At 38.9% G+C, this 22,431-nt stretch overlaps 1 protein-coding gene across 2 annotated transcripts in view; it reads left to right on the forward strand.

The window, feature by feature from the left end:
* The window catches only part of kcnip4a (potassium voltage-gated channel interacting protein 4a), a 167,284-nt gene that overhangs the window by 2,029 nt on the left and 142,824 nt on the right, over positions 1 to 22,431 (forward strand). The window lies entirely within an intron of this gene.

Consider the following 22,431-nt stretch of genomic DNA (forward strand, 5'->3'; position numbering starts at 1 on the left):
TTTCAACTTGTCTTTCAGGGTTGAAATACTTACAGCTGGAACTGGTTCACCTTGTGTGAGGAGACACAATGAACACAGGCATTAGACAAAGGTTAATGAGAATGAGGGAAATAAAAATGAATGTGATATATTTCTGGATGCCATTAAATGATCTTGTTATCTATATAATTATGACTATTTTAGCATTTAGATAAAATGAAAATTTTATATATATATCTCTTGTTACATCATTAGATATTGCCGTTTGAAGGTTGAATTAGTTGATTTAGACATATGTAGTGTTTGTAGAAACAAGCTTTAAACTGAAAATCGTGTTTGTTGACTCACTTTCGTGTTTTTTTTCTGTGGAACACAGAAATAATTTTTTTAAGAAACTTCAAATAGCTATTTTCTGGTTCATAGAGACACCATCTGTCATCTGTCTGGTTCATGCAGCTGCTGCACTAGCCTATATTTTTCAGTCGTCTGCAGCCAGATGATAATATTGAAAATAATTCTTTACATTTATATAGCGCTTTTCTAATGTCATGGTAGGAGCAAACTGAAACATAAATTTGAACCACATCTCATGCTCTATCCTGCATTTTCGAATGTCTTCAATGACTTCAAACCTGACATATTGCAAAGTGGCTAGTTGTTGGATTGTTAAATTGAATACATTATCCATGGATTACTCTGCAGTGAATGGGTGCCGTCAGAATGAGAGTCCAAACAGCTGATAAAAACATCACCAATCCACACCACTTCAGTCCATCAGTTAATGTCTTATGAAGCCAAAAGCCGCATGTTTGTCAGAAACAAAAACATTGGACAACAGGAGCTAGACTTTAACTCTGGAAGAAGCTGTATTATGGATTATAGATTAAAGTTAAAATACCTTAATGATGGATTTACAAGATGTTAATTAATGGACTGGAGTGCTGTGGATTATTGTGATGTTTTTCTCAGCTGTTTGGACTCTCATTCTGACGGCACCCATTCACTCCAGAGCATCCATCGGAGAGCAAGTGATTCAATGCTAATTTCTTAAAAATCTGTTCATTTGAAGAAACAATTTTATCTACATCTTGGATGGTCTTAGAGGGAGTCAATTTTCAGTAAATTTAAAATGTAGGTGAACTAGTTTTCACATCGATCATGCAGAGAAAGCAGACTGGCACATATAAGCAGAACGTGTGTGCCAATATTAGGTAGGCGACAGTTTTACTTTGCAAGTTACTTATTTCTCAAACCCACGCTTTGGAAACACTGGTCACCATTTGAACCCTTAAGTACATATTTCCACATAGAAGAGTGCGAGTCTGTTGAGCTGAGCATGTTGAATATTAAAATCCAGAAAAGTAGAGGAAGGATTAGTTTTGTACATTTGCAATGCTGTCTATGATATATAGCAGACACTTGTCTACGAATGTTGAAGCCGGAAAATTGACTGTATTTTTTTATTTTTTATCATTTTCATTTTCAAAAGGTCCACATACTGTGCTTGTTTGGTGTGCACTTGGTGAATGACTCAAAATGTGTGTTTGCTTCAGCATTATTAAAGATATTTTGGTCTGCTGGTGACCTTGAGGTTTCATTTGAAGCCAAAGGTCTGGTAGCCTATTGTCCCTCAGTCATTAATGACTTTAGGTCCCTTACATACAGTATGGATCAATGCATACATTGGTTTCTCTGTAGAAGTGTTGGCTCTGTTTCTCAGTGTGTCTTTCTCCTTTTCAGTCATTGCATTTTTCTGTTGCTTAATCAGTGGGTGGAACCAGGGGCTTGCCAGACGGACTTTATGTGTGTGTGTGTGTGTGTGTGTGTGTATATATATATATATATATATATATATATATACTCAATGGCCACTTGGTACACCTGTTCAATTGCTTGGTAACACTAATTGCTAATCAGCCAATCACATGGCAGCAACTCAATGCATTTAGGCATCTAGATGTGGTGAAGACGAAGCACTAAGCACCAGAATGGGGAAGAAAGGGGATTTAAGTCACTTTGAACGTGGAATGGTTGTTGGTGCCAGACGAGCTGGTCTGAGTATTTCATCTACTGGGATTTTCACACACAACCATCTCTAGGGTTTACAGAGAATGGTCCAAAAGAGAGAAAATATCCATTGAGCGGCAGTTGTGTGGACGAAATGCCTTGTTTGATGTCAGAGGTCAGAGGCAGGGCCGTGCACAGACCTTTTGAGGGGCATGTGCTGAAACTGAAAAAGGGCACCCCCCCCCCCCTTTATATCAAGATTATTTAGTAAGCCTGGATAAAAGGAAGAAATGGTCACATCTTCATGACAAATTCAATAACACAAAATAATAGTCTCAAAAGCTTTAGATTTATTCACGATTAATAACAACCATAATAATAATATTAGATAATTAGATAATATAGATAAACAGGGTTTTAAGGGCTTCTTTAACCCTAATTACAACATCAACCTTCTGTGAGCCATGTACCTGGCAAAATTTGACACTGTGGTGGACCAGGGATGTTGGTCTCTTGAAGGTCTCTTATTCACTACACTTTCCCTAAAATAAGCCAGCAATGAAAAAATAAATAAAAATAGTGAAAAGTACAGTTGCAGTGAAAAGCATTTCTGAAGGATCACGTGACACTGAAGAGTACTGAACTGGAGTAAAGATGCTGAAAATTCAGCTTTGATCACAAAAATAAAATCACATTTTAAAATATATTCAAATAGAAAACAGTTATTTAAAATTGTAAAAATATTACACAATATTACTGATTTTGCTGTATTTTGGATCAAATAAATGAACTCTTGGAATGAATCATGAATTACATTCTGCATGATAAAATATAACGATTTCACAGTGATCTGTAATTTTTTTTTTGTTACTAACTTACTACATTACTGTACTAAAACCATGTTTTACAACATTTTATACATGTGAGGACGAGCGGAGAGTAAACCATCACGTGATTAGCCTAAATGTTAATAAATTAAGTGTATCAGCAATCATAAATCATAGAAGAAATTTCTTAGAAATATAGTTATGTAGGTGACGAGGATCACTCGTCGCTTTGTGTAAGTTCCAGTACGAAACAGCACGGGGGCGCACCTGTTATGATTTTCCGATGGTAAAAACAAATTATATGTTGTTGTATTGCTTATCAATATATTGTTTTTGGCCAGCAAATGTGATTTTTTTTTTTTTTTTTTTTTGTCCGTCATTAAAACGGCGACGGCGCCTGCCCCTGCCGGCATCACATTACATTTTCATCTACAGGTTACAAACTATTTTTTTTAGGTATATAGACGGAGCGCTCAGTTTTTCCTGTGGCAAAATGCATTTGGCCAAATTAGCATTTTATAAAAGATGAAATGCAACTGTGTGCACAGGCTATTTAAGTGTTGGCTATGACTAGATGGCAAATGCTAGCCCTCTCTCAGGCGACGTCCCACATGTCTCAGCCAGTCAGACAGACATCCAATAAATAAAATATGAGCCTTTATAGACAGTGTTTAGTAGTACTTATTCAAACAAAAAGATATTTATTTACCCTTCGCAAAACTTTGTTCAGCTCAGCTGGTGTCTACTGTGCGGCTGCTGTGGAACTTTTGATTCAATGAATACAGAGGGGGCGGAGTTATCAGCTTACTGACAGCTTGAGGATCGAATAAGATTTACACAAGCTCGTTTTAAGAACTTTAATTTGGTAAAACAGACAGACAGGCGTAAAGGGTGACCAATAGCATTGATTAAAAAAAAAAAAAAAAAAAAACACCACCAAAAAAAGGGCACTTCGGAGTGTAAGGGCAAAAAGGGCATGTGCTCTGCAGAGGTTGAGCCCTACCTGTGCACGTGCCTGGTCAGAGGAGAATGGGCAGACTGGTTAAAGATGATAGAAAGGCAAGAGTAACTCAAATAACCACTCGTTACAACCGAGGTATGAAGAACACCATCTCTGAACACACAACACGTTGAACCCTGAAAGCAGGTGAGCTACAGCAGCAGAAGACCACACCGGGTGCCGCTCCGGTCTGCTACGAACAGGAAACAGATCTACAATTCACACAGGCTCACCAAAACTGGACAATAGAAGATTGGAAAAATGTCCACAGGTCTAATGAGTCTTGATTTCTGCTGCAACATTCAGATGATAGGGTCAGAATTTGGCTTAAAGAACATGAAAGCATGGATCCATCCCGCCGTTTTTCAATGGTTCAGGCTGCTGGTGGTGTAATGGTGTGGGGGATATTTTCTTGCCACTCTCTCGGCCCCTTAGTACCAACTGAGCATAGTTTAAACACCACGGCCTACCTGAGTATTGTTTCTGACCATGTCCATCCCTTTATGACTACAGTGTACCCATCTTCTGATGGCTACTTCCAGAATGAGTTCACTTTACTCAAATGGCCTCCACAGTCACTCAATCCAAAAGAGCAGCTTTGGGATGTGCTGGAACAGGAGATAACAAATCTGCAGCAACTGTGTGATGCTCTCATGTCAATATGGACCAAAATCTTTGAGGAATGTTTCCAACACCTTGTTGAATCTATGCCACAAGGAATTAAGGGGGTCCAACCCGGTACTAGCAAGGTGTACCTAATAAAGTGTCTAGTGAGTATGTGTGTGTGTGTATACAGTACAGACCAAAAGTTTGGACACACCTTCTCATTCAAAGAGTTTTCTTTATTTTCATGACTATGAAAATTGTAGATTAACACTGAAGGCATCAAAACTATGAATTAACACATGTGGAATTATATGTGGAATTATATACATAACAAAAAAGTGTGAAACAACTGAAAATGTGTCATAGTCTAGGTTCTTCAAAGTAGCCAGCTTTTGCTTTGATTACAGCTTTGCACACTCTTGGCATTCTCTTGATGAAATGGTCTTGCAACAGTCTTGAAGGAGTTCCCCGAGAGATGCTTACCACTTGTTGGCCCTTTTGCCTTCTGTCTGCGGTCCAGCTCACCCCTAAACCATCTCGACTGGGTTCAGGTCTGGTGACTGTGGAGGCCAGGTCATCTGGCGCAGCACCCCATCACTCTCCTTCTTGCTCAAATAGCCCTTGATGCCTTCAGTGTGACTCGACAATTTTCATAGTCATGAAAATAAAGAAAACTCTCTGAATGAGAAGGTGTGTCCAAACTTTTGGTCTATACTGTATAAATATATATCTATATAATATCCTTATTTACCACTTAGCAACGGTATTGCCACTTATAGATAATATACTATAATAATAATATACTTATGATAAAATTGAGATCGATTGAAGTCTGCAGAGTGCACACATAGATATGTACACACCGGTTTCACAGTTAAATCATTTCTGATTTAAAAAAAAAAAAAAATGTTTGTAGCCAAACTAAAAAAGTACCAATATGGGTGTAGTACTCTCAGTTTTGTTCCAAAATCAGTTCAGATAACTACTAGAATAATTAAAAACAAAAAATTACAAACACTGTGTGGACAAAAAATTATCATTATATCTCTCGCTCATCAATAGATGCTCTGCAGTGAATGGGTGCCGTCAGAACGAGAGTCCAAACAGCTGGTAAAAGCATCACAATAATTCACAAGTAATCCACACCACTTCAGTTAACATATTCTAGAGCAAAAAAAAAACTGTGTGTCTGTAAGAAATTAATCATTAAGATGTTTTCATTTTAAATCGTCTCTTCTAGACAAAATGCATAATCCATAGTATTGCTTTCTTCTCTGATAAAGTGTCATTCCTCATCTACATCTTGGATGGCCTGAGGGTGAGTAAGTATTCAGGAAATGTTAATTTTTGTCTTAACAATCTCTTTAATAAGGAGTATCTTAACTGGTATCTAAATGATACTCCACTGGTTCTTAAGAAGCACAAAGCTCAACCTCCAAATTGCAAATTTTAGAACTGCCAGCTTATATACATTTCTGCTGCTGTGAGCCCCAATTTTATTCATCCACTTCACACTCTTGGAAAAGCACGGATTAACTGCCACGAGCACTTTGCGTCGGTCTCTCAAGCTTTTTCCACCAGCTTTTGATTGTAGTGGAGCCAGTTTCTGTTTTTCCCGTCGGGAGCTGGAGCGGTAAGCAGCTGCCGTCGGAGCGGGGCCAGGCGTGAGCGGCGGAGGGGAGAGAGCCCACGTCACAAATAAACTCACTGGGAAGAGCGAACAGAAGGCGTTTGTTTATGAACGCCGGGGGCCAAGAGGAGAACGGACATGTTTCCATGTTTAGAAGCTCCCTCCAGGCTTGTTTATTCCACACATTCACTGTGTCTTTGCTTACTCAGGTGTCAGGTCAGCGAGAGCTGCGGTCCGAGTGAATGTTGAGCAGCCGTGAAGGTCCTTGATTAGGATTGGTCTTGTTGTCATCATTAGCTTTGTTCCTTGGGAATCTCAATACCTCACGTGTGGTCTAGTCATAACATTTGACTAAAATCATGCATATACTCTAACAAATAAAGGTCCCAAAAGGGGTTTTCAGAGTTATGCAAAAGAACCATTTTTGGTTCCCAGAAAAATCTTTCATTGAACAGATCCTTAAAGAATCACTTTTTTCTTAGTGTGGAGAACATTTTTTAAAGATCTGAAGAACCTTCACTCTTTAAAAAATAAAGGTTTCAAAAAGTATTTATTTAATTTTTTTGTTCCCTAGAGAAGCTTTCTGTGAACTGTTCTTAGAATAACCATTATTTTCATAGTATGAAATAATCTAAATAACATTTTTTTACTTTTAAGAATGGTTTTACCAATATCTTTAAAGGGATATTCCACCCCAAAAATGTTATTCTGTCATCATTTATGGACCCTCAAGTTGTTCCAAATCTTTCTTTCTTCTGCTGACCACACAAGAAGAATGTTTGGTAACCAAAACTTTTTAAGGTATCCATTGACTTCCAAACAATCATAAAATATTATGAAAGTCAATGGCTACCATCAGCTGTGCAGTTACCAGCATTCTTCAGAAAATCTTCTTTTGTGTTCAGCAGAAGAAAGAAATGCATGCAGGTTTGTAAATGGTGTATGGTGAATAAATGATGACAGAGTTTTCATTTCTGGCTGAACTGTTCCTTTAAAAGTGTATATTTCACAGTCAGCTGCACTTTAATTGCCTCTAGCTGACGTATCAATATCATCGATCCTAAGATACTGAAGATTTGAATGCCCTCATACCTGTCATTCTCACCGTCCACATCTGAAGATGATATAATTCATAACTGACTATTGCAAGATCAAAGATACGACAGAATCTAAAGACAGGCGTGCAAACAGATCTGTCACAGATCAAACGCAGATCTGATGCAACTCTCTTATCATCTGAATATATTAAAGCATCACTAATGTTTTCTTTTCCCGTCATGCTCAGAACATATATGCCCTCAATCTGCAAGATTAGACATTGTGTGCTTAAGTAGCATGAGTTATTATATAAAGGAAGTTGTATAATCCTTTAGGAGTTTAAAACTTTCTATATAAAAACATTACAATCAGATACTAATATATTTTGATTCACGTTTTATTAAAATCTTTTTAACAAAAGATTTCATGAGCACAACACTTTGTGAACTTTTGTATCAATGTGCACAGATCATTTTAAGCAGACTTGCTTTTGTTGTTCCTTTTCAAAACCAAGTCAACATAACTATTATCTGCACACTAGTTTACCTTCCCTAGCTGTAATCACATGAAGTGCACGATAGTAATTTTATCATAAATTATCCCCAGTCTGAATAATGAAGTAGGAGCAGGTGTGGGATTTTATTTTGCCTTGCAGAGCAGTAAAGTGTTGACAGAATGCACTGATATACAACACTGACATCTGGAGGCTGATTTGCAAAGCTACATTGCAGAGGGAGTTTATTTCTGTGTTCCATAAAACATGATTTTCTTAGGGGGAGTGATACTTATATGTATTAAAGGTATTCATTTTTCTTCATATACAGTTTGCATTTCTGCTTATGAATTCAAACTTATATCTATTGTACATCTAGGTTGTGATTAAAATGTAACTGATAAATGAATGATAAAACATTTAGGACTTTATCATGGCTCTAATGCTGGGACAATCAGTAATGTTATGCAATAAAAAATTTATGACTAAAATGAAAAAGTGGATCATTAAAAAACACTCTTTTTAACTCATATTCGAGGTAGGCACTTTGACTTCTTACATTAAATCCAATATTATGATCTAGTGGCTTCATTATTGTACCATTATGTTTGGCACATATAAGCTTTTCTTGCATGCAAATGTACAAAAAAGGAACAACAAAATCAAATGTTTAATAAAAGTAGCTTTAATTTGGTTTCTTTTTTAAGTTTAAACCTGAGATTTCTTTTTTTTTATATACCTTTACATACGTCCTATGTTCAAATACACGTATAATATTTAATAATAATAATAATACATGTAGTGCATGTAAAACATTTAGCTGTCAGCTGTCTTAACCGTCTGCTTCATCACTGTCTGTCATGTGACACTTTTCCCCTTTCAGGCTTGAAATTAAGAACATTATTAACTGTCTTTACATTTATTGTGAAAGAAGAAGCTCATGATTATGGAAAGGGGCGTTATTTTTCTGACGAGTGCTTGCAGTGTTCGGCCAATCACAGTGCAGTGGGTCAGTTGGCCAATCAGAGCAGACTGTGCTTGACTGAAGGGGGGACTTTGTAGAAAATGACGTGTTTGAGAGGGCATAGAAGACCTACAATAATGTACAGTATGTGAAAAATAATGTGTTTTGAACATGAAAGCATGTCAACATATATTACACACCAAATACACCAAATAATGTTTTTTTTAAAAAGCAATCAGAATGATTCAGAAACTTAATAAGTTGCTGAATTCGGACCCACACACTGGTATACTGCTCTTTTTTTCAAAAGTTTTTGTTAATAAGTAGTGTACTGTTTTGTTTTATTGCAGTAATCGTCATGAATGAGTCATTGAATAGTTCACTGAACAGATTTGTTTAAAAACGCTGAATCATTCTGGAACGAAACACCAATGTTGCTCAGTGCTGAAGCGACACAAAAATGTAAAATTTTTCTCAAAAATGAGTTGAATAGTAACAGAGGCTTGAGCACATCTTTTGAACTAGAATGGTAGATTGTGATAGCAGTGTCACACACAACAATCTTTGATACGCTTTTAGATCTCTGTCTTTTTTAGTATCAAATGTGCTTTGAACTGATGTATAAAACAAATTGATATGGATAATATATATGGTGAAGTGAAGTGAAGCAATGTTTGATAGGAAGCACTTTACAAAATGTCTAATGAACTAATATAAGATAAAAAAATGTCTTCATTACTATTAATAAAATGTCACTTTTTGTTCACGTTCATTCACAGTGCCTTAAACTAGTGTCAACAGATATTACTTATGATTGTAGAATGCATTTGTGAAACTAACATTAACTAAATTAGAAATGCTGTAAAACATTTGTTCATATATTATTATATGAACAATAACAGATAACAATTACAGTATATCATATATTGAAAATGAACAGGAGGGTCAGTTTGGTTTTTAGCATCATATTTTTCAAGAGTACATGTAAGTGTATTGATTTAAGTCTAAATCAGCATCACTGAGTGTGTTTTTGGGTTGCTGTAAACAGATTGACTGGCAGTGTGTTGCTTGTTATCTCTTGTTACTCGGTAGATGAGGTAAATAATTGATGTGGACATCCCCTCACATCGACTCAAAAGTCCTCTTCAGGGGAAAGCAGTTTGTATGAATGCATGTGTGTGAATTACGGTATACTATCATTTGTTAGGTGGAGAAGTGAACAATTATGTCTGGTGTACAGATGCAATTTACAAAGTATTCAAAATAGATGGTAGCAAAAACTTAATAAGACTTTTCCATTGGCTTGTGGATTATTGGAAAAAATAAGCTCTGTGACCAATAAAAGTTTATTATTCTTACATGTATTGTTGTGTGAAAGTGGAAGAAAATTTGAAGCACACAACTGCAGAGTTTATAGTCTATTGTTTGACTTTGAATATTGAACTTAATTGGCTGAGGTAGCTTTTTCTCCACAATAGGACACTGGGCTAAAATCGCTTTAGAGAGACAATGTGACTATTATGTCCACGAGTCTCTGCACTAGCTGCTGTTTTAAAGGGGAACAAGGTTAATGCCCATGTAGCACTCAGCTGATGTTAACAGATCCCTGTCTAGAGCCACTGAGTCCACAGACAGCAACTGTCAGACTCAACACCAATGATGTAGAAACCTACACTGATTCACAGCCATAATGAGTTATCAGGAGACCTCAGGAAATTAGGGCAAAGCTGTGCAGCTACAGTACATAAATAACATGGAAAACTTTGTAGGGACTGTGTGTGTGTGTGTGTGTGTGTGTGTGTGTGTGTGTGTGTGTGTGTGTATTAGAGCTTTCAAGTTAAAAAAAACAAAAAAAAAACATTATGTAATTATTAATTTAAAATAATAATTTAAATGCATTATTATCTTAAATGACATAATGTTATGATAATAAATGGGAATATTTTCATTTATGAACAATAATGTTTCTAAATTGCAACACAATATTAACTTCAGTATTAACACATCTTAATCAACTGCAGTTAAAATCGATTGAAGCTAAATGTGCTGCAAGAGCATTGCATAAATTAGATAATATGTTCTTAATATATGCTTTTAGCAATTTATTTACATTAAGGCATTCATTATTAGCAATATCACACGAGTAGATGTGAGTTTTGACTGTATATGGGCAGAGCTGTGATTCGGCCATGGGTAATCACAGCGAGCAGATACACAGTGTGTGATATTGCATTTATACAACAGTTTGACGGCACAAGTGTATAAATACATAAAATAACAATGGAGTGTCTTTAAAAGCCCTCTTTTGTGTAGAACTAATTCCTTCTGTCATGGGTTCAAATCGAAATTTGACATTTGAACAGTTGAGCCCAAGCCTTCGTTAATAATTCCAAAACATCACCTTAGAACTAGTAATGAAGGGACGTTTAGTTGTTTAACTGAAAGCTTATTGTATTACGATATAAAAAGCAGTGTATTATGTAGGTCTTTAGTAGGTATTGTGTGAAAGAGATGGACTGAGCAAGTGTGATTACCTGCATCTGATACAGCATTCATTCTTCAGATAAACCTCATATCACAATATACATGAGTCTGAATGTCTGCTGGAAAGCGTTATCTTTGTCGTAACATTAATATCCTTTCATCTGATTTTGCAGCTCAGTGCAGTTGTTGCTGCGTCAAGATGTTGTTGAAATTAAATATAACTTCTGTTTATAGTGTTCATCTATCTATCTATCTATCTATCTATATGAAAACATTGTTGGCATAGCAGCTTTGTACCTCAGTAAATTAAAGGGGGGGGAGGGTGAAATGCTCTTCTTCACTCAATATCCTGTTAATCTTGAGTACCTATAGAGTAGTACTGCATCCTTCATAACTCCAAAAAGTCTTTAGTTTTATTATATTCATAAGAGAAAGATAGTCTGTACCGATTTTTCCCGGAAAAACACGACCGGCTGGAGGCGTGATGTGTGGGCGGAGCTAAAGAATCACGAGCGCCAGTAGGCTTTTGCGTTGAGAGCGTTTGGAAGCTGTGACATTACCGTGAGGGAAACAACATCATCCAAAACAAACCATGGCTTACAGTCAGATTCAGTCGTTTATTTATGATCCAGAATCAGATCCAGAGGCTGAAACTGAACGATAGCAGCAGCAGCAACGACTCGCTCCGAGCGGGGCTCGAACCCCGGTCTCCGGCTGTCAGGGTTACTGAGGGAGAGGACCCAGATGCAGAGTGAACAAGGAACGTTTATTGACAAAAGACAAAGCACGATAGGAGGGAGTGGCTTGAACAGTCCAGACAGTAGGATTGGGTAGATGGGTAGACAGTGGAGCAGGCAGTTGGGGGGGATGACCGCCGAGGGGGGCTCTGGGTGACAACCGAGTGCAGGACTGTAGAGGAGGCTGTGCAAGGGACCAGACCACAACACCAGGAACCAAGGGCACTTGACTATAGAGGTATAGCCACACACGTCAGACCTCCAGGCGGGGAGACCCAGTAGCCAGGGAGAAGGCAGCGGGCAACACAGGAACAGACAGAACTCACAAAACACTAGACAAGACTTAAGACAACATGAGGAGAACAACAACAACAACTATAATAATAATAATAATAAAAACAACAACAACAATAATAATATTAATAATAATAATACAAGGGCAAAAATCAGACAAGGGTGCTATGACCTAGAAACCAGATTAACTAGGGAAATAACCAAAGTAAACTAAAAAGGTAAAGAAACAAATTCAAAACAAAGTTCTAGAAATAACTGGAAGACTAACCAAGAAAATGACTCAAAAGGGGAAAATAAATACTTTAAAGAACAAGTCAAATTAAAAGAGAGATCCAAATAAAAAGAAACACTTAAACTAGACTAGAATAAACAGTGACAAGATAAACTTAAACTAACAAATACCAGACTTAAACTGACAAGGGAAAAACGCTATTAGTTTAGAACAGCTAGCACGCTAAGCAGACACTAACTCACACACAAAACGAACCGGCAAACACAGGAGGGAAATTATCACAATAAGAGCATACAGAGACATGAGAAACAGGTGACAACACTCTGACTAATGGGGACTAAACAAGAGGGCGTGACCAGGGAAAACAAGGAGGTGGGACAAGAGGAGCACGTGGTAGACACAAGAGACACAACCATGTGCTCAGGCACAAAATAAACAAAGACACATTGAACAAAGACACTACAGACAAGACTGTCAGGGCAGGATCCTGACACCGGCATGGGAGGGGACGCACCAACAAGGAGGCAGAGATATTTGAAGCAGTTTTACTCACCGCCTGCGGTTCCAACACACGATCGTGACCCTTTTTCATTGGGATTGCATCATCCTTAAGAAATAAACGATACGCAAATCCGTCGTCAAACTGGGCCTTGTTTGTAAAACAAGCATCTTCGAAATGCAGGGAACAAACACAAACACTTGCACAACACTGTTGATGCTCTGTAAAAATAAACTCCATCCACTGGTCCCTTAATGCTGTTTCTCTTTTGGTAATCTGTGCAGGGTTGTCTTGCCCTGGCAACCAAAAACACACTTCTTTTGTGACTTTTCGCGATGCTTTCGCTCTGATCAGTGAAGTCTGTTGTGCTCTCAGTGCTCTGCTATACGGGAGCGCGCGCTCTTCCGGCAGAAGTGCCCTCAGGACCCATATAAGGAAATTCCGCTCCATCTAACGTCACACAGAGCCATACTCGAAAAAAACTTTCCGAAACTTGTGACAAACCGGAAGGAGTATTTTCGGGAAACAAAAATACTCCTTCAAAGGTACAACTTAATTTTTGAAACTTTGTCCATGTTTAGCATGGGAATCCAACTCTTTAACAGTGTAAAAAACTCAGTAAGCATGAAATAGCATTTCACCCCCCCTTTAAGTCTTTTTGCTCTGACAAAATAGGCAGAATGCTGTTATCTTTTATTTTTCAGATAAACAGGTCCCTTCGAATGAAAGGAATGTATCCAATTTTTATGTTAAATCCATCCATTATGTTTTAATGGCACAGGATTTTGCAATCTGTGAGTGCTGGATTAATTAACTTTCTCTTTGAACATACGATGTGGTGCTCCAAGTTTCGCTTTGTGATCGGAGTAAACAGAACAGTAGCTAACTGGATGAAAAATATGATTAGTGCAGGTTTTGTCCAAAACTGTACATCTGATTCTATAGAAACTGCGTGTTACGTTAAGAGTGAATGTGTACTAGATCTTGTAGGTTTCACACATACAAGGTATTTCCTTCTAACAGGGAAAGATGTGGCCTGTTATCCATGGAGGGCTCGAGCCATGCACTACTAAAAATAATTTAGGGGAATGGAGTCCTGAAGAAAGGGAGAAACACAGGTGGAGCTACTAAAACAATAATGAGGTAAGGCCTGGTTCACACGGGACGATTTTAAAATTGTCGGCCGATTTTCCAAATATGAGAGACCCCACACACAGCGATAAAAAATCACAGATCTAACAGTTTTGGTCGTTCCGTGTGTGGTGTGCAGCCACACGGCAAAATCAACACATCACACACGAACCGATTTGACTCCCGAGCATTCCCAGGTCAGACTGGAAATCTCGCAAAATCCCTCGAGATCAAACGTGACTTTAGAGTAAACAATCATGGCGGACGAAGAGGATGCAGTGGTCATAGTTTGTGCTTTGTTTTTAACGGGAAAAAACATAAGAAAAACAAGAAAAGGCGATGGTCAAAGAGGTGGAGACAACGCGAGCATGGACTATACTTGCTATATCATAATATGGAGATAAGTTGTTGTTTTATCTCATAGAAATGTTGTTACGTACTACACAGATTAATAACCGTTGAAATAAACGTTCATATATTCGTTTGTACTCTGGTGGACTGCAGTTGTGGATGTAGTTATGCCCATCGACTTTATTTGTATTTGTTATATTATATACGCCGGCTGTTTTGAGTTTGTTTCTCGGTACTATCACTGCCTCGTCACCTCACTTTCTGATTGGCTACACCCACAGTCCACAGGCTGCGTGATTGTTTGTCCTCGGGGGACACCACAAACGAGAAGAAATCGGGCCAAATAAATCCAACATGTTGGATATCCCCGATTTGAGATCGGAGCGGTCCCGACATTCTTCCGAGCAGAGGAGAGCAGTCTTAACACACCACACACGGCAGGAATATTTGATCAGATTATTTTACGATAATCGGAGCATCCTAAAATTGTCGGAAGGGGTGAATCGGGGCTAAAATCGGTCTAATTATCCTGCCGTGTGAACCAGCCTTAACAAGATCGGCGGGGTCAGACAATAGAGAGGAAAGAGAGCACATGGCTGCAAACAAACACAACACAAGCCATGTGCTCAAAGAAAGACAGTGTCATACGGGCCCCATTTACACTGCTTGGTTCAAGGGACCCAATTCCGATTTTTTCCTCTCATGTGGCACAGATCGGATATGACCTGTGAACGTGTAAGCAGGTAAAAACCGCATGGATTCAGATTTTCTCAGAACTGATTCAGGCCTCATTCATATGTGGTAATAAATTGGATATGAATCGGATACGTGCATTTGCGTGTGCCATGTAAGCAGACAAATCGGATATCCCCAAGTAAATGCGAGTCGTACGTCATTAAAAAAGTGACGTCAACTCAGGTGGACACCAGCAACTGAGATCACATGACTTATTATATAATAAGTCATGTAGGCGCGATGGAGGACGAAGGATACTCACAGTGGAGCAATGCAGAGGTTTCATGTGTTTAAGTCTTTGGGGTGAAGAGACAGTGCAGGCAAAAATGCAGGGTTGTTACAGAAATAAATCTGTGTTTGAAGACATTTCATGAAAATCGGATTTGGGCATCAAGACCTGCAGTGTAAATGCAGCCATGTTGGCCATCCTGGGTACACCAGCTGAAGACTGTGACAGCTGTGAGATGAAGAGTACTAGCAGCTGTTTATATGCCCTTGTGTTGTGATTGCCAGATTTAGATGAACAGGTTGACCTTAGTCAAGTTAGACGTATTCATTTTTTTTGTGGATGAAAATGAGGCTGTTAGTGTTAGGGACAGACTTATATTCTTCACTATGACACACTGTATAAAGATCCTGTATCATGTAATTTTCACACTACACACCATTCAAAACTGTTTTACAGAGTTTTTGTCCACAGAAAGCTTTTTTTTTGTTGTTGTTGTTACATCAGCTGAATAATTATTAAATCTGTCTCATTTACATAATAATTCATAATAATACGTTTAATTGTGGATGTTTTCTTACAATGACAACATTACATGCAGTTAATAATTTATCAGAAACTGATAAAATAATAATAATAATAATAATGGAACATACTTTAATAATCTATAAGCATATTCAACAGTTGGTCAAAGACAGAGATAAGTGTTTATAAGCAAGCAATTTGGTCTGGCCTGTAGATACAGTATGTCGCTCAATCAGGTGGATATTCTGTGAAGTACAACACATTTATTTAAATCCTGAAAAAGTGCTAACAGGTTTCAGAAGCAATTCACAGGATGAATTGCAGCATGCCATGGGAAACAATGTGCTTTCTTAATGGCCACATCTGTACATAGGCTATTTTATGTTTCTGTTTTCAGACAACGTGACTCAATTGAGACTGTTTGCAGTAAATGACGACAGAAAAATGTTACAAAAGACAGAATGTCTGTCTTATTTTTGGTTTATTTGTTAATAATAATAATAATAATATATATAAATATATATTAAATATATTTAAATTGCCAGATATATTTAAATATCAACAAATTAACTCCTTGTCACAAACCATTAATAAAAGTCACAGTAATGACATAGTTGCTACATTTGGTGACAGAATCCCCAAATTCACAATACTGATGCCTTATGGTCATATGATGCGATTTCGAGTTTCCCTTTCTCTTTGGAGTGTAACAAGCTGTTCGTGAATAGACAAGATCCTTAAAGTTGCAAAGACTAAAGTCTCAAAGCCAAAGAGATATGGACGGTATTGATAGGAGAGAAAGCTACATTTCCGGCTGTTCTGACTCACACTCTGTAAGTACCTTTACATATTTAAAGAATTTGCCATTGATGATCAAACACTAATTTTAAGAATTGTACATAAGCGCTTGTTGTTTGTCGTTTGCAGACATGGTTTTATCTTTAAGCGGCATGATATGCAACACAATGCATAAAAAGACAATATTAGTCATTATAATCTGTAATTATGTCTCTACTGGATGCAACAAATGGCTCGTTTGTAATGGGTTTTATTGTTATTGTCTTGTCGCTGTTCGGACCGGGACACATTATGAAAATGGGCATAACATTTTTCCATCACACGTAACATTTCCAATCAGAGCACAACTCGCTTTTACGAAAGATGATGTTTGTAAAAAACAATGCTTTTCAGAAAGGCGGGGCATAGAGGATAAATAATAATGTACAGTATGTGGAAAATAATGTTGGTTAAACCACATAATCACATTTCATCAAATAATGTTCTTTTTAGGAACATCATATGACCCCTTTAATAATACATGTTTTTAATGTATCACTTAAAAATCTGGTGTAATTTTATATTCAAATGCATTTACAAAGCATCGATTAGAATTCAATTAAATCTTTATCTGTAATGGCATATATGTGGTTGTGTGATTTCTATTGATTTCTGTAGATCAGGGTTGGTTTCATCTTGAGACTAAAGATCAGTGGTGCATCAGTTAACTTGCATTTTCTGTCAGCATCCTGAACCTCCTGTAGTTTGGCTCCGTGCCTCTAGAGGCCCCCTGTGTTCCCCTTGGCTTCAGTTCTTCCTTGCGTGTCCTTGTTAGTGTTATCCAGGTCACCTGTTCCTTGTTTTTCTGACTCAGGTTTCCTGAGTTTCTTTCCTTGGTTGTTTTTGTTCTCTGGTTTTGTTTTCTCCCCTCTTGGAGTTTTTGTGTTGTCAATATTTTATTTTTATTTTTTTTATTCCAAACTCGAGAAGAATTTTTTTTGGATTATTCTTGTTGGATTATTATTATTTTATTTTTTCATTCTTATAAATCTACATTTCCTGCAATACTGCTCTCTCAGTCACCACACTAGGGACCCGGGTTCCCGCTCGTGACAATTTTCATTTGAAGCCATGCCATAAATATTGATGGTTTTATATAGTTAATATCTAGAGTGTCAGAAATGCATCACAACACCTGTCCCTAACCCAGTTTTATTGTGTTCATTATACTTTATGTATTTGTTGTTAGTAACCTCTGTGATTAATCAGTCACGTTAGCTCAAAATAGAAACAACAGAGCAGGAGGAGGATAATGATCTTATGAAGCTTTGGAGCTGTGATTGTTATGTCTTACCGGATTTCTCTCCGCAGGCTGATAGATCAATCTTTTTAATGCACCTGTGAATGTGAACCTACCTTTGTGAATTCAGGTCATTTTGTACAGAGGACGAATCGTGAAGATGGACTGAAATCCACTCCAGCTAATATTCTTCTATGCTCTAAATACTGCCGTTGACAGTATTTCAAAAATATTGAAATACAATTATTCCAGGAATCCAAGTAATTCTGCTGATGTTTAAATATTAATTAAATTAAATAATTGTTGTAAAATTTTATATAATGGCCTACATTATGCAGTTGATTGTGCTCTTGTGTGCCATTATAAAGGACCTGAATGTGAGTGAATGAGCTGATTAAATTACTGTGCACAGTGACTAAAACTGAATTGAAATAGATGGCAGCATTGAAAGTAGTTAAAGCAAAGAATATGGATCTTAGTTTATTTTATATATACTCACCCTCAAGTTGTTCCAAACCTGTATTTGTTTTTCATCTATTGTACACAAAAGGTATTCTGAAGAATGGTGATGACCAACAGCTGATGGTGGCCATTGACGTAGTATAAAAAAAATACTGTGAAAGTCAATGGTTACTGTCAACCGTCAGCAGATATTACAACAGAAGAGAGAAACTCTTACATGTTCAGAACAACATTAGGGTGAGTAAATGACAGTTTTAATTTTTGGGCAAACTGTCCCTTTGAGCAGTATTTTTATTTTCTATTTATATGTGTGTATTATAAGAGAGTACAAAAACAACAAGTTACATTTAACAGAAAGAAAAAAATGTAATAATAATAATAATAAAAAAAAATCAAGGTTTACTTGCCCAAACAGCTTCTTTTTTTTTTTTGTACAGCAGTTATTGTGAGTATTTTTGTTAAATGCTTTTAATGCATTGCTATTAATTTAGACAACTGAAATGGTCAAATAAATTGTTATGTGCAAATATGAATTAATAAATACATGTTAAAGAATGTTAGCTATTTTAGCAGCTGATGTTAACATATAGTGCCTTATTTCATGTTACCAAACACTATCAACTACTTGAAAAATGTTGGCTATTCAGAAATTGGTAATTTTTGACCAAGGTTTTAAAAATTTGTTATGTGTCATGAAAACGTCTCAGGTTATGAATGTAACCATTGTTCCCTGAGTAGGAAACGAGACATTGCGTCCTCTAGGGGGCGCTTTGGGGAACACCTCATAGTGACCCGTGTATGAAGCATACTTTGAAAAACACCAATGCGTTTGGCCGGCGACAGCCACTGACGTCACTACCGGCGCGACTATAAATAAGCGCCAGGAGAGCACGTCATTTACTTCTTCGTCTGAAGCTTGTGTCCGAAGCATGGCAGGGAGCTAGAGGACGCAGTGTCTCATTCCCTACTCAGGGAACCATGGATTACATTCGTAACCTGAGACGTTCCCTTTCAAAGGAACTTCGAACTGCGTCCTCTAGCGGGCGCTTAGGGGAACAGTATACCCACGCCGCCATGCTGAGGGGAGTGCAGGCCAGAATCATAGCAAACACTAAGTTCCAACTCTACCATTTCCATGGGAGTTGCCCCTGGGACGGTTAGACGGCTGTCAATGACAATATCCCTTACACAGTGTAGAGCTAAAAGCTTGGAATCAGGAAGGATTCCTTTAAAGGGATTCGGCTAAGAAACCAGTATTTAAACAAGGTGTTGCCTGTCACACAGATAGGTATTCAAGGATACATGAATGGAGTGATGCCTAAGCTGAACGGGGCTTTTCACCAACTCAAGAAAGGGCACGAAGCAACCGCTAGAAGCCCTCACCATAGATGATTTTAGAAAGAATGCAGAGCACTAGTGTGCAAACTTACCACAGTTTGGATTTCAGAAAGTGCTTCACATGCACACCTACCATAATATGGATTTTTTAAAATACTGTTCTAAAGAGGGGCTCTCGTGGCACTCTGATCGAGCAGCTCACAGATGGAATGGTGTATCTCAAATAATATGTTTCAGAGTATCAACTCAATCTGTGGAACTAATGCTGGAGCGCTCTGGGGAAAAAACAGTGAACGCAGTCTCATATGAGAGGAGAACTCCAAATTCAGAGTAGCGCACTCAAATGTGACCATTTCTGGAAAAGGGGACCACTGCTAACTACCAAGAGAATCACCCAGATATCCCCTCACGATGACGGAAGCAATGCTTGAAGTGTATAAACAAATACACTCTGGCTGAATGGAGACAAAAGAACCAAGGTCTAACCATCTTGAAAAGGGAACGAAGCTGAGCGTCTAACCCTTACTGTACCGGATTTCAGAAAAGTGCGCAGAGTTTTGCATGCACACTTACCACTTTAGGAAGTACACAGCGGGCAGCGTGTGTACTTAGAGGTTCCTAAGCATCGCAGAGACGCTGAACTGCACGGGAGAGGCAAACTCCAACTTTGAGCATCACCTGAGGCAGTATATACAGGAAAAATTCTGTAACTACCACCTCCACCTTCCCGCTGGATGTGACAGCACAACTAAGCAGCCAGGAGGCCCCTCAGGGTGACCTGGCCAGACATCTATGAAATCCCCTGCAGTGCTGTGCCAGTTCTGATGATCAGCGAAGCTCCCGCAGAAGCCTGTGATCTCGGCCGCCTAATACCAGAGAACGAGGCCAGATGGTCGTTGCTGAAGGGTGTTAGTAAATGCTGTGAAACGCTCACGGGGCACCTCCTTATAGTCCGGACCATCAGTAAGGTGGTTACTATGAATACAGAACCAACCAAAAAACATCATAGGTCCAGCATAGGAGACTGTTATGTGAGAATTTTTTCCACCTAACCTCGATCAAGTGGAGAGCTGGTGGTTACAGGGTAATTAGGCAGGGGAGGATAAGAGCAGAAGTTAAAAACCACCCAAAGGGAATGAGTAGCTACCTAGGTATTGCTCCGATTCAGATGAGAACGTTGCTTCATCTGAATCACATTCCTCAGGTCCTGCTTACCTCCTCGTGACCCACGATTCCTTTAGCCCCTGCCCTTAGGTGGGGGAGGAGTGTGAGCCGTGACACTAGCCTTCTGCACCCGTCTTTGATCTTCAGATCGAGATGGGCCAGGACCCCTATGTTGTTCGGGCTCGGACCTGGACTTTCATGGAATTAAGGATTTAAAGCAGCTGAGCGCACCCTTGTCTCCCTGAACTTCTCGACCACCATCTTGACGGAGGTACTAAAAAGCTCAGAAGGCGAGACCGGAACATCGAGAAGAAAGCCCCTTTCTTTCCTCCCGATGTCTGGCAGATTCACCCACAGATGTCTCTTCATTACTACCATGGCCACCATAGACCTACCCATGGCGGAGGCGGCCTACTTGGAAGCATGGAAAGAGAGGTCTGTGGTGCGGCCCACATTGGCTACCTGGTCAGCTGAAAGGCCCTCGCTTTTATCCAGGTCCTTCAGCAGGTCAGCCTGATAGGCCTGAAGCACTGCCATTGTGTGCAATGAAGCCACAGCCTGACCTGCTGCTGCATATGCTCTGACATTTAAGCGGTATGCATCTTGGAGGGGCTTAGATTGCAAAGAGGGAGATTTAAGAGAGGATGTTACCCCCACAGAGAGATAGCTAGCCAGCGTCTCTTCTACAGGGGCATCTTCTCACATCCGTTTTCGCGCATGCCCTCGATGTTATAATAACTTGTATACTGAAACCGATGGATGCGAGAAGAAAACGGCCTCTTCCATTCTTTTTCGACTTCTGCATGTAAATCAGGCAAGAATGGAAGGCTCATCTGGGCTGGAGGGCTATGGTCAGACAAATAACGCTCATGGAGGCGACCTCGCTGCGTTACTTTGCTGGCACGCTTCCATGGCAAATCTAACTTTGCTGTGGTGCGATCCATAATCTCTAACTGCTCCACATACGCAGGGCAGCAGGATTGAGAAGGCCCAGCCTCAGCTTCTTCGGCACCCTCAGACATCTCCTGCTCTTCCTGGGCAGAACCCAGCAGAGCACTAACTTCAGTATCAGAAAGGTTTAATGACAACACATCTTCCTCCTGAAGTTCACTCTCATCTGCTGCCGAAGAGCGTGAAAGGTAAAGTCCCTCTCTAAACTCCTCAACGAGATCCACCTGTGATCCCCACAAGCTCATTCTCCTCCGGGCCTCAGCGGCGGTGGGTCCTGAACCTCGGAAATAGATGGATGTCCCTCTTTCCTTGAAAAGAGAAACAAATGAGAGCAGAGCTTTTTCATAGAAAAACACTCACAATGCACACAGATCGCCCTCTCAAGGACATCGCGCGCATGCTCTTCGCCCAAACAAGAGACGCAAAGACTGTGTGTGTCATTAGGTGTCAAATAATGCCAACACGGATGTACACACTGTTTAAACGCCTTGCTAGTGGATGCCATGATAAACAGAGAGATCACTCTTACCATGGTCGTTTCTCAGATGCAGGTTCAAACAAAACAGTCAATGAAGACGAAGAAGAAAATGACGTGCTCTCCTGGCGAATTTATAGTCGCACCGGTAGTGATGTCAGAGGCTGTCACCGGCCAACGCATTGGTGTTTTTCAAAGTATGCTTC

This window comes from Carassius auratus, chromosome 7 (genome assembly GCF_003368295.1).
Source record: "Carassius auratus strain Wakin chromosome 7, ASM336829v1, whole genome shotgun sequence".
NCBI classification, from domain to species: domain Eukaryota; kingdom Metazoa; phylum Chordata; class Actinopteri; order Cypriniformes; family Cyprinidae; genus Carassius; species Carassius auratus.